Source organism: Salvelinus alpinus, chromosome 15, assembly GCF_045679555.1.
Source record: "Salvelinus alpinus chromosome 15, SLU_Salpinus.1, whole genome shotgun sequence".
NCBI classification, from domain to species: Eukaryota; Metazoa; Chordata; class Actinopteri; order Salmoniformes; family Salmonidae; genus Salvelinus; species Salvelinus alpinus.
This window is the reverse complement of record NC_092100.1, coordinates 26,698,366-26,709,421: the sequence shown is the minus strand read 5'-3', so window position 1 is coordinate 26,709,421 and position 11,056 is coordinate 26,698,366.

The following is an 11,056-nucleotide window of genomic DNA, read 5'->3' as shown; positions in this document are numbered from 1 at the left end:
GGGGCGGTCATTTTGGCCCGGCAACACAGAATTCATTAACATGAAACGAACACAACAGGAGGGTTAAAACATTAGAAAAAATGTAAAAATCTATTTTAGAATAAGGCTGCAACATAATAACATACAGTGGGGAGAACAAGTATTTGATACACTGCCGATTTTGCCGATTTTCCTACTTACAAAGCATGTAGAGGTCTGTAATTTTTATCATAGGTACACTTCAACTGTGAGAGACGGAATCTAAAACAAAAATCCCAAAAATCACATTGTATGATTTTTAAGTAATTAATTTGCATTTTATTGCATGACATAAGTATTTGATACATCAGAAAAGCAGAACTTAATATTTGGTACAGAATCCTTTGTTTGCAATTACAGAGATCATACGTTTCCTGTAGTTCTTGACCAGGTTTGCACACACTGCAGCAGGGATTTTGGCCCACTCCTCCATACAGACCTTCTCCAGATCCTTCAGGTTTCGGGGCTGTCGCTGGGCAATACGGACTTTCAGCTCCCTCCAAAGATTTTCTATTGGGTTCAGGTCTGGAGACTGGCTAGGCCACTCCAGGACCTTGAGATACTTCTTACGGAGCCACTCCTTAGTTGCCCTGGCTGTGTGTTTCGGGTCGTTGTCATGCTGGAAGACCCAGCCACGACCCATCATCAATGCTCTTACTGAGGGAAGGAGGTTGTTGGCTAAGATCTCGCAATACATGGCCCCATCCATCCTCCCCTCAATACGGTGCAGTCGTCCTGTCCCCTTTGCAGAAAAGCATCCCCAAAGAATGATGTTTCCACCTCCATGTTTCACGGTTGGGATGGTGTTCTTGGGGTTGTACTCATCCTTCTTCTTCCTCCAAACACGGCGAGTGGAGTTTAGACCAAAAAGCTCTATTTTTGAATCATCAGACCACATGACCTTCTCCCATTCCTCCTCTGGATCATCCAGATGGTCATTGGCAAACTTCAGACGGGCCTGGACATGCGCCTGCTTGAGCAGGGGGACCTTGTGTGCGCTGCAGGATTTTAATCCATGACGGCGTAGTGTGTTACTAATGGTTTTCTTTGAGACTGTGGTCCCAGCTCTCTTCAGGTCATTGACCAGGTCCTGCCGTGTAGTTCTGGGCTGATCCCTCACCTTCCTCATGATCATTGATGCCCCACGAGGTGAGATCTTGCATGGAGCCCCAGACCGAGGGTGATTGACCATCATCTTGAACTTCTTCTATTTTCTTCCATTTTCTAATAATTGCGCCAACAGTTGTTGCCTTCTCACCAAGCTGCTTGCCTATTGTCCTGTAGCCCATCCCAGCCTTGTGCAGGTCTACAATTTTATCCCTGATGTCCTTACACAGCTCTCTGGTCTTGGCCATTGTGGAGAGGTTGGAGTCTGTTTGATTGAGTGTGTGGACAGGTGTCTTTTATACAGGTAACGAGTTCAAACAGGTGCAGTTAATACAGGTAATGAGTGGAGAACAGGAGGGCTTCTTAAAGAAAAACTAACAGGTCTGTGAGAGCCGGAATTCTTACTGGTTGGTAGGTGATCAAATACTTATGTCATGCAATAAAATGCAAATTAATTACTTAAAAATCATACAATGTGATTTTCTGGATTTTTGTTTTAGATTCCGTCTCTCACAGTTGAAGTGTACCTATGATAAAAATTACAGACCTCTACATGCTTTGTAAGTAGGAAAACCTGCAAAATCGGCAGTGTATCAAATACTTGTTCTCCCCACTGTATAGAAAAAGTGAGGGGTCTGAATACTTTCCAAATGCACTGTATACACTACTGTTCAAAAGTCTTCAAAAGAAAAGCACATTTTTTTGTCCATTAAAATAACATAAAATTGATCAGAAATACAGTGTAGACATCGTTAATGTTGTAAATGACTTTTGTTGCTGGAAACGGCACATTTTTTATGGAATATCTACATAGGCGTACAGAGGCCTATTATAGAGGCCTATTATTACTCCTGTGTTCCAATGGCACGTTGTGTTAGCTAATCCAAGTTTATAATTTTAAAAGGCTAATTTATCATTAGAAAACCCTTTCGCAAATATGTTAGCACAGCTGAAAACTGTTGTTCTGATTGAAGAAGTAATAAAACAGTCCTTCTTTAGACTAGTTGAGTATCTGGAGCATTAGCATTTCTGGGTTCGATTACCGCCCAGCTCGGCACGGGCCCCTGATTAAAGGAGAATCCAGAGGCAGACTGACCTGCCCCTGATTAAGGCCAATACAGAGGAGACTTAGCGCTGGCACCTCACCATCCACACCCCCATTACCCATTCTAATCTGACTGTTAACCTCCCCTCCCACTGCTCATACAGTCTCCCCCAACCTCACGTACCCTCCCTCTGCTCAGGCAGTCACTTCAACACTGGGAGGGACAACTAATCACATTCACATAGAGGAGCCAAGCATAGCCACGGGATGTAGTTTTGGGGTGGGGGTGCTATTGGTCACATGCACAGGGTCGCAGATGTAATCGCATCTCACGCTCGTCGTATGAAGGAGACCAAGGCGCAGCGCGGTATCCGTACATTCTCTTTATTAAAAGAATGAACACCGAACAAAATAACAAAAGGAACGTGAAGCTATACAATATAGTGCTGACAGGCAAATACACATAGACAAGATCCCACACCGGAAAGTGGGAAAAGGGCTGCCTAAATATGATCCCCAATCAGAGACAACGATAAACAGCTGTCTCTGATTGGGAACCATATCAGGCCAACGTAGACATACAAAAACTCCTAGACCTACAAAAACTCTAAACATACAAAAACCCTAGACATTCAAACAACTAGAGTACCCACCCTAGTGACACCCTGACCTAACCAAAATATATAGAAGACAGAGATATCTAAGGTCAGGGCGTGACATCACAGGGTACAGTGAATTCTTATGCTCCGAGCTCCAAAAGAGCAGGTCAAAAAAAGAGAAATGAGACAATAATACAAAATAGAATAATATTATACACATACAACTGTAACAATGATAAATGTCCAGTGGGGGATGTTCATAGGGGGAGCAGCGGAGGTGAGGAGAAGGTTGTTTCCTAGTGGCTATTCAGCAGCCAGCCTGATGGTCTGGAGGTATAAACTATTGGCCAGTCTGACAGTTTTTGCCATTATACTCCTATACTGCCTGCGTCTGAGTGATGGAAACGGGGAGAACAGGCTGTGGTTTGGGTGGATGAGCTCCTTGATGATCTTCTTGGCCTTGCTGCTACACCTGGTGTTGTATGTATCCTGGAGGGCGGGCAGTGTGCACCAAATAATACGTTCCACCCTCTGTACAGCCTTGCGGCCAGCGGCAGTGGAATTGTCGTACTAGGCCGTGATGCAGCTCGACAGTATGCTCTCGATGGTAATCCTGTGAGGGCCCTTGGGGACAGGCCACATTTCTTTAGCCTCCTGAGATTGAAGGGTTGCTGCCGTGCTTTCTTCACCAAGGTGTCCATGTGGTTTGACCATTTCAGCTCATTGGAGATGTGTACACCAAGGAACTTTATGTTTTTTTTATCTTCTCCATGATGGCCCCGCAGATAAGGATGGGGGCGTGCCCAACCTGATTCTTCCTGAAGTCCACAATCAACTCCTTTGTTGTGCTGATGTTGAGAGAGAGGTTGTTTACCTGGCACCTCACAGTCAGGGTGCCTACCTCCCCTGTGTAGGCCGTCTCGTCGTTGTTTGAAATCAGGCCTACTACTGTCGTGTTGTCAGCAAACTTGATGATGGAGTTGGAACTTTGTGAGGCTATGCAGTCGTGGGTATACAGAGAGTACAGGAGGGGACTGAGGATGCATCCTTGTGGGGCCCTTCTGTTGAGGATCAGTGTGAGGAGGTAATGTTGCCTACTTCACCACCTGGGGCTAGCCCGTCAGGAAGTCCAGGACCCAGATGCATAGGGAGGAGTTCAGTCCTAGGGTCGTGACCTTTGTGGTGAGCTTAGAGGGCACTATGGTATTGAAGGCCGAGCTGTAGTAGGTAAACAGTTTCCTCACATATGCATTCCTTTTGTCCAGGTGGGTGAGGACAGTGTGCAGTGCAAAGGCGATTGCATCGTCCATGAATCTGTCAGGGCGGTAGGTGAATTGGAGAAGGTTGAGTGTGTCGGGGAGGGAGGAGGTGATGTGGTCTTTGACTAGCTTCTCGAAGCAATCCGTGATGACGGAAGTGAGTGCTACAGGTCGGTAGTCATTCAGCTCAGTTACTTTCCCTTTCTTGGGCACGGGGAAGACAGTGGACATCTTGAAGCCGCCAATTAAGAACCAAGAGGGGGTCGGACATTTACCAAAGCACAAATTAGCAATCATTATGCTCCCTTTTAGAGATGTGTTCTGAGTCATTATCCACTTCATTTTTGTTAATAGTAACATCATATTTTTGAGTGAGTCCTCCTGAGTACTAAGTAAATACTAAAATGGTAAAATGCAGGGAGCTGGTTGCGATTCTGAGGTAGTCCTAAAACTTGGATATAGTCCTAAAAAAGTAGGCTAAGACTCTACAGCATCAATGGCCTGTGGTGAGTTTTCATGAGCAGAAGCATTTTATATTCCGCTGGTCTATCGGAGAATGGTGGAGATGAATAACTGATCTGATCCTCTGGGATCAGCCTAAGTCCTGGGCAAAGAACCAAGCAAAAGTATTGTGCCATCATCCCCTCTCTGAATAACCTCAGTTAAAAACCTGCACTCCTTCTACCCACAGGTATTCTATCAGAAAACTCAAGGCAAAGGAAATCTTGAACTTGGAGAATCGCAGGTAACAAAACCAGGGTCAGCACAGACAGCAATTGTCAATTCTCAAGCAATTGTCAACTATTGTTTAGGCAGGTTACCTTCAGTAGTAAAAGCCTATGTTTAGTTTTGTCACTCTGCTGCAAGGCCCTGGCTCACTGACTGACTCCTTGCCCCAGGTAGCTCCAGTCAGGGGCCTCATGTCGCTATGTTTGTGTGGTCTTCTGTTGTGTGGTGGTCTACAGATGCCTATTGGTTTCCTCTCTCAGCTCCCTCATTGTGAACAGCAGTATGATGGTTGGGTAGAGAAAGAAATTAAACAGGTTTCGATCAATTTAGCAGAGAGAAAATATATTCTGAATAGAATATTAGATTAGATTCCAATGTAATAATTATTGAACAAGCCAATCTAATACACTGCACGTTCACCTGTCAAGAGGAATTTGTTGCACCCCAAATTAAAATCGATAATGGTGGTAGGAATTTAATTGGTGAGCGAGCGGTGTCTGATTTCATCTGGCCTCTAGCTAAGGAAAGGTAGCAATCATTATGGGTCCTAATAATCACCCCAAACAACACAAAATTACACAAAGTAAACAAAACAACCACAAACAGATACCTAAAACAACACAAAACCACCCAAATGATCAGTTCAAGTTCACGTTTTGGACATGTCAATAATAGCTTGGTAGACTGTGTATTTTGGTGAAGCTGATTAGTATTCATATGGTGTTGCCATGATACAGCCAGGCCAAGCAGGGAGCAAGCTGCTACTCATTCTCTGCTGCCCTTCCTCATTTAACACTCAATGCAGCACGAGACAAACTGGGTTCATGTTCAGGGCAGCTGTCTAGGCTCCTTACTTTTTTCAATCTTTACCACTGGATTTGAGTAAATCCAGTCTGCTATGTATGGGGATGACTCAACACTGTACACGTCAGCTATTACAGCAACTGAAATGACTGCAACACTTAACAAAGTGCAGCAGTTAGTTTCAGAATGGGTGGTAAGGAATAATTTAGTCCTAAATATTTAAAAAACTAAAAGCAATGGATTTGGGACAAGTTATTCACAAAGATTGACTTTGAGTGTCCCTGTGTAAGAATTTCCACAAGACACACACACACACACAAACGCTGGCACACACACACACGTACATTGTACAATTGTTGTAAGGTGTTATTATATATTTTGTATTGTAGTTATGAAGTGGTGTAATAATGTTTTACGATGAACTGTTTTATATTTTGTTTTATGTGTAACGTAAGTGCCAAGGCAGCTGCTAATGGGGATCCCTAATAAATACAAGTGTACAATACACACCCAAACATGTGAACACACACACACACACACACACACACACACACACACACACACACACACACACACACACACACACACACACACACACACACACACACACACACACACACACACACACACACACACCACACACACACCACACACACACACACACACACACACCTCCCATCATAACTAGATAACACACAAGAGATGTTAAGCTACATGTCTCATGTCTTGGCAGAGCCACCTCTCAATTAGATTACCTGTGAACAGTCAACCAAATGTATTTATAGAGCTTTTCTTACATCAGCTGATGTCACAAAGTGCTGTACAGAAACCCAGCCTAAAACCCCAAACAGCAAGCAATGCAGGAGTAGAAGCACTGTGGCTAGGAAAAACTCCCTAGAAAGGCCAGAACCTAGGAAGAAATCTATAGAGGAACCAGGCTATGAGGGGTGGCCAGTCCTCTTCTGGCTGTGCCAGGTAGAGATTATAACAGAACATGGCCAAGATGTTCAAATGTTCATAGATGACCAGCAGGGTCAAATTATAATAATCACAGTTGTCGTAGACGGTGCAACAGGTCAGCACCTCAGCAGTAAATGTCAGTTGGCTTTTCCTAGGCAATCATTCAAAATATCTCTACCGCTCTTGCTGTCTCTAGAGAGTTGAAAACAGCAGGTCTGGGACAAGGTAGCACATCCGGTGAACAGGTCAAGGTTCCATAGCCGCAGGCAGAACAATTGAAACTGGAGCAGCAGCATGACCAGGTGGACTGGGGACAGCAAGAAGTCATCAGGCCAGGTAGTCCTGGTCCTAGGGCTCAGGTCCTCCGAGAGAAAGAAAGAAAGAAAAAGAAAGTGAGAGAAAAAAGAGAGAGAGAGAATTAGAGAGAGCATACTTACATTCACACAGGACACCGGATAAGACAGGATAAATACTCCAGATATAACAGACTGACCCTAGCCCCCCGACACATAAACTATTGCAGCATAAATACTGGAGGCTGAGACAGGAGGGGTCGGGAGACACTGTGGCCCCGTCCGACGATACCCCCGGACAGGGCCAAACAGGCAGGATATAACCCCACCCACTTTGCCAAAGCACAGCACCCACACCACTAGAGGGATATCTTCATCGACCAAATTACTAAACTAAGACAAGGCCGAGTATAGCCCACGAAGATCTCTCCCACAGCACAAACCCATTGGGAGGGGGGCGCCAACCCGAAGATCACGTCAGTGACTCAACCCACTCAAGTGACGCACCCCTTCTAGGGACGGCATGAAAGAGCACCAATAAGCCAGTGACTCAGCCCCTGTAATAGGGTTTGAGGCAGAGAATCCCAGTGGATAGAGTGGAACCGGCCAGGCAGAGACAGCAAGAAAGTTCGTTGCTCCAGTGCCTTTCCGTTCACCTTCACACTCCTGGGCCAGACTACACTCAATCATAGGACCTACTGAAGAGATGAGTCTTCAATAAAGACTTAAAGGTCGAGACCGAGTCTGCGTCTCACATGGATAGGTAGACCATTCCATAAAAATTGAGCTCTATAGGAGAAAGCCCTGTCTCCAGCAGTTTGCTTAGAAATTATAAGGACAGTAAGGAGGCCTGCGTCTTGTGACCGTAGCGTATGTACGGCAGGAACAAATCAGAAAGATAGGTAGGAGCAAGCCCATGTAATGCTTTGTAGGTTAGCAGTAAAACCTTGAAATCAGCCCTAGCCTTAACAGTAAGCCAGTGTAGAGAGGCTAGCACTGGGGTAATATGATCAAATTGTTGGTTTCTAGTCAAGATTCTAGCAGCCGTGTTTAGCACTAACTGAAGTTTTTTCAGTGCTTTATCCGGGTAGCCGGAAAGTAGAGCATTGCAGTAGTCTAACCTAGAAGTGACAAAAGCATGGATACATTTTTCTGCATCAGTTTTGGACAGAAAGTTTCTGATTTTTGCAATGTTACGTAGATGGAAAAAAGCTGTACTTGAAACAGTCTTGATATGTTCATCAAAAGTGAGATCAGGGTCCAGAGTAACACCGAGGTCCTTCACAATTTTATTTGAGACGACTGTACAACCATCAAGATTAATTGTCAGATTCAACAGAAGATCTCTTTGTTTCTTGGGACCTAGAACTAGCATCTCTGTTTTGTCCAAGTTTAAAAGTAGAACATTTGCCGCCATCCACTTCCTTATGTCTGAAACACAGGATTCCAGGGAGGGCAATTTTGGGGCTTCACCATGTTTCATCAAAATGTACAGCTGTGTGTCATCCCCATAGCAGTGAAAGTTAACATTATCTTTCCAAATGACATAACCAAGAGGTAAAATATATAGTGAAAACAATAATGGTCCTAAAACGGAGCCTTGAGGAACACTGACATTTACAGTTGATTTGTCAGAGGACAAACCATCTACAGAGACAAACTGATATCTTTCCGACAGATAAGATCTAAACCAGGCCAGAACTTGTCCGTGTAGACCAATTTGGGTTTCCAATCTCTCCAAAAGAATGTGGTGATCGATGGTATCAAAATCAGCACTATGGTCTTGGAGCACAAGGACAGATGCAGAGCCTCGGTCTGACGCCATTAAAAAGTGATTTACCACCTTCACAAGTGCAGTCTCAGTGCTATGATGGGGTGTAAAACCAGACTGAAGCATTTCGTATACATTGTTTGTCTTCAGGAAGGCATTGAGTTGCTGCGCAACATCTTTTTCAAAAATGTGTGAGAAGATTGGGAGATTTGATATAGGCCGATAGTTTTTTGGTTTGGCTTTTTCAAGAGAGGCTTTATTACTGCCACTTTTAGTGAGTTTGGTACACATCCGATGGGTAGAGAGCCGTTTATAACAGTTGAAGTCGTAAGTTTACCTACACCTTCGCCAAATACATTTAAACTCAGTTTTTCACAATTCCTGACATTTAATCCTAGTAAAAAATCCCTGTCTTAGGTCAGTTAGTATCACCACTTTATTTTAAGACTGTGAAATGTCAGAATAATAGTAGAGAGAATGATTATTTCAGCTTTTATTTCTTTCATCACATTCCCAGTGGGTCAGAAGTTTACATACACTCAATTAGTATTTGGTAGCATTTCCTTTAAATTGTTTAACTTAGGTCAAACATTTCGTTTAGCCTTCCACGAGCTTCCCACAGTAAGTTGGGTGAATTTTGGCCCATTCCTCCTGACAGAGCTGGTGTAACTGAGTCAGGTTTGTAGGCCTCCTTGCTCACACACCCCTTTTCAGTTCTGCCCTCAAATTATCTATAGGATTGAGGTCAGGGCTTTGTGATGGCCACTCCAATAACTTGACTGTGTTGTCCTTAACCTTTCTAGGACACACGTTCCGCTAGCGGAACCCCCCCAACATTCCGCTGAAAAGGCAGAGCGGGAATTCAAAAATATTTTCACACATTAACAAGTCCAATACAGCAAATGAAAGATAAACATCTTGTTAATCTACCCATTGTGTCCGATTTTTAAAATGTTTTACAGCGAAAACACAACATATTTTTATGTTAGATCACCACCAAATCCAAAAAACACAGCCATTTTTCCCAGCCAAAGATAGAGTCACAAAAGCAGAAATAGAGATAAAATGAATCACTAACCTTTGATAATCTTCATCAGATGACACTCATAGGACATCATGTTACACAATACATTTATGTTTTGTTCGATAATGTGCATATTTATATCCACAAATCTCGGTTTACATTGGCGCCATGTTCAGAAATGCCTCCAAAATATCCGGAGTAATTACAGAGGGCCCTGTCAAATAACAGAAATACTCATCATAAACTTTGATGAAAGATACATCTTTTACATATAATTAAAGATACACTTGTTCTTAATGCAACCGCTGTGTCAGATTTTTTTTTAACTTTACGGAAAAAGCATACCATGCAATAATCTGAGACGGCGCTCAGAAATACACAATATTTCTCCGCCATGTTGGAGTCAACAGAAATACGAAATTACATCATAAATATTCCCTTACCTTTGATGATCTTTCATCAGAATGCAGTGCCAGGAATCCTAGTTCCACAATAAATCGTTGTTTTGTTCGATAATGTCCATTACTAGTGTCCAATTAGCTACTTTTGCTAGCACGTTTCGTTCACATGTCCAAACGCTGGCGCTGGTCCAGGCGAACTCGGACGAAACTTCAAAAATGTATATTCCAGGTCAAATAAACTGGTCAAATTAAGTAGAGAATCAATCTTCAGGATGTTGTTATCATATATATCCAATAACGTTCCAACCGGAGCATATGTTTTTGTCTACAGAGTAATGGAACGCATGGCGATATCATGAGTAATGCACGTAACCAGGAACTAGCAATCTGCCAGACCACTGACTCAAATAGCTGCCATCCGGCCCCACATCACACTAGAGGCTTCATTCCACGTTCTACTGACTATTGACATCTAGTGGAAGGCGTAGGAAGTGTGAACAGATCCATATCTTACTGGGATGTGTAACGCTTGTCGTAGTTGGAAGAAGAGGAGGACAAATGCGCAACGTGGTAAGTGTCCATATTGTTTTAATACGAAGATAAATGAACACTGAACAAAAACAATCAAACGACAAACGAACACTCCTGGACGGTGAAACAAAAACCAGCACAGAAAATATAATCACCCACAAAACACAATGACTGACACCTGCCTCTGATTGAGAACCATACTAGGCCAAACACATAGAAATAGAACAATAGAACAAAACATAGAAAAAACTACATAGAATGCCCACCCCAACTCACGCCCTGACCAAACTAAAATAAAGACATAACAAAGGAACTAAGGGCAGCACGTAACATTACCCCCCCCCCCCCCACAAAGGTGCGGACTCCGGCCACAAAACCTGAACCTATAGGGGAGGGTCTGGGTGGGCATTTACCGCGGTGGCGGGCTCTGGAGCGGGACGAGGACCCCACTCCACCATAGTCTCGGCCCACTTCTGTGACACCTTAGGAGCGGCGACCCTCGTCACCGACCCTGG